This window comes from Somniosus microcephalus, chromosome 9 (assembly GCF_052327205.1).
Source record: "Somniosus microcephalus isolate GS21.2 chromosome 9, FLI_Smic_1.0, whole genome shotgun sequence".
Lineage (NCBI taxonomy): Eukaryota > Metazoa > Chordata > Chondrichthyes > Squaliformes > Somniosidae > Somniosus > Somniosus microcephalus.
In genome coordinates this window covers 128,102,211-128,105,349 of record NC_140995.1, presented here as the reverse complement: position 1 = coordinate 128,105,349, position 3,139 = coordinate 128,102,211, and positions in this window count along the sequence as shown.

Here is a 3,139-nt window from a genome sequence, read left to right as displayed (position 1 = left end):
ATGGATTGGCTGAGAGGTTCGTACAAACCTTTAAGAAGGCAATAAAGGCTATGTACAATGACAACATTCCGCTGCAGCACAAGGTGGACAATTTCCTGTTCGCCTACCGGAATGCGACACATGCAGTCACCAACCAGGCCCCAGCCATGATGTTCTTTAACTGAAGGTTAAGATCTCGCCTGGATTTGCTCAGACGAAACGTATGAAGAGATTTTGAGAGTAAGCAATTCCAGCACATCCATGAGAAGCCAACAAGGAGCTTCAATGTAGGGCAACCAGTCTTGGCCCGCGACTACCGAACAGAAAAATGGCAGCCAGGAACGATATGCACACGGCAGGGGCCACTAATGTACACAGTGGATGTTGGGGAGAGCATCGTGAGACGCCATGCTGACCAGATCCTAGAGTCACAGGAACAAGTCAACCCCATGCCTCGCCCATATGTACCTGGTGATGAACCCGACGTACAGGTCGCATCTACCCCAGAAACAGTAGCATCGGAAGCTGATGAACCAACCGACGACAGGGGGCCAGAATCGCCTCCGCACCAAGAGCAAGACACTCGGGAAAGGCGCTATCCAGAAAGGATCAGGAGGCCTCCCCAAAGACCGAATATATAAATAGACTATTTTCAGCTAATGTTGCATGTTGAAAGTGTTAATTGTAATTAGTTTGATATTTAATTGCTAAATGAGTGTTATGGTACTGTTAATCTAAAAGGGGAGGAATTGTAATGTATGTACCTTGAAGGGGTGAACTACTTTTTACAGCTCATGTATACTGTAGTACCGGCAGTGACCACACCTGTATATAGCACTGAGTAGTAATCTGTACAGGCAGTTGCAGTATGAGCCACGTTGAGTAAACACCCGTTGTACCGTTCTCCGCAGTCTGTGTCTTATTATACACGGACGCAACAATACCTCTCCCTCCTCCCTTCCCCCTCTGCCTCCCCACCTTCTCCTTATGCCCTCTCTGTTCTCACTCACACCTCACTCCTCCTTCCTTTCTCTCCTTACTCTATTCCCTCTACATTCCTCCTCCTCTTCTCTACTTCCTCTCCCTTCTCCCACACTGTCCCACCTACTCCACCACCTCCTTTCCCCTTCCTATGGCTTCTGTTCCATCTCATCCTCCTTCTATTTGACTTCTCTCCCTCCCTTCCTTTTTCTATTTGCCTACTTCTCCTCTTCCTCATTCCCCCACATTATCCCCACCCTCTAACCCTGCTTGACTTGATACATTCAAATTAGTCTTGATGCCATGTGAGATTGATTAGCAGTCCAAACATTTGGATCAGCAATGCGCTGTGCCAGCACATGCTTTCTTCTAATAAAGTATACTCAAAATATATATTAGGTTCTTCTTTTACCTACTGTTGTTAGATAGCTATTCACTGAAAATATCCTGAACACAGCATAATGGCAGATAGTTTAATGTTTGTAACAGAACAAACTACCAAGATTTTAATGTACATATATTCTGTACAGGATATGTTTGTGCTTTGGTACATCACTGTAAAATAGTAACATGGTTTTGTCTAAATTCCTGCTCACAAACAGTGAGTTGTAGCTTCGGAATAATACATAGGGGTAAATTTTCATCTTCATTGGCTGGTTAGTACACTGGCAGAGCGGATTGTCTACCTGTTGTGACACCCACCCGATTTTTGTTCTGTTAAGGATGGATATCAGACGGGTTCAATAACAGGCAGGTGATCTGCTCTGCCAGATTAGCTCCCAAACAATGAAGATAAAAAAGCACCCCATATGGTCTCAATATATCATAACAAGGTACAAGAAAATTATTATATAAGAATTATACAGATATAAGTACCTACTTTTAACACCAATCTATAATTAGCTCACAAATAGTGTTTAATATTAGTCAGGATTTCTTATCTTGAATATTGTGATGGTGGAAGATTTTCACTAAAGCAACATACTGATGTGTTTTAACAGGTACCCAAAACAGCAAGGCTTTGCAGTATGTTGCACCTCTCACCTCTTTGCTTGTGGTCTCAACTAGGCTGCTAGCTGAGGGGCTGAGCAAGTGAGAGGCGCTTAACAGCACAGGAGAATAGAACAGTTTCAGGGATGGTACAAATCATCCCAGGATCTACGGTCTATAGCAAATATGAAGCACAGAATATAGTGTATATAATCAATATAAGCTTTTGCTTCCAATTATTTGTGGTGCAGATGCATCTTTTAGGAAATTACAAATAGGATTCAAATTGTGCCTTGTAAGAAATGTCAGGGATCCCAGGCAGTTATGCAGACCACTTCACCATAACCAGAAAATGCTGGCTGATGGAAAATGATAGAATAATGAGAGTTAGCTTCTTACGCTATCCACATCTCAAGTAATGTAAGAGAACAAAGACTGATTTATCTGTATTCATTACTGTTAAATCAAAGAAACACTTCAATTCAATGGACATTACATTACACTGCATTTCACAGAGACTACATTGAGAATTTATTACTCATCAACAGAACAGTTACTAACCCTTTGAGTGCTGAATATTATTTGCAGCTTGAAAATACGTTATTCCTATTAGATAGTATCTATAAATATTATTTCATGTAAGTACATGATGCAGATAGGCTTTTGGAGGAGAAAATAGGAGGGTGCAGAGAAGATGTGGTATTGAGCAGAGGTGATCAAACAAATCAAATCAATTTGAGCGGTTTTGGCTGGTTTGGATAATTTTTGAAAAAGAATAATTAAGTTTGGGGTTGGTGAGTAAAAGGGGATACTGCATGTATCCTTTCATTAGTAGGAGTTTTCATGAACCACAGGGGTAAATTTAACTCTCTCCAATCAGCGGCAACTGGGCCCTGTAGCCATCTTAATGCCACTGTTTTCTTGGGTGGTTGAGGCACCTGCCTGACTTATAACTATATGCAAATCAGAGTCCTATCACGATGCAATTTTAACTGCCTACTGAATGGAGTGAATATTCTGCTCAGTAAAAACTGGTAGAGACCCAGTCAGGTGCAGAGCCAGGAAGAGCAGAAGTGCTCCTCTGGGCTCCACAAAGAAAATTTGGCTGCTGCCGCCCCCCGCCCCCCCCCCCCTCCCCACCCATAAAACACACTTGAGCTCTCCCAACCCCACCCAACTTATCTGAGTG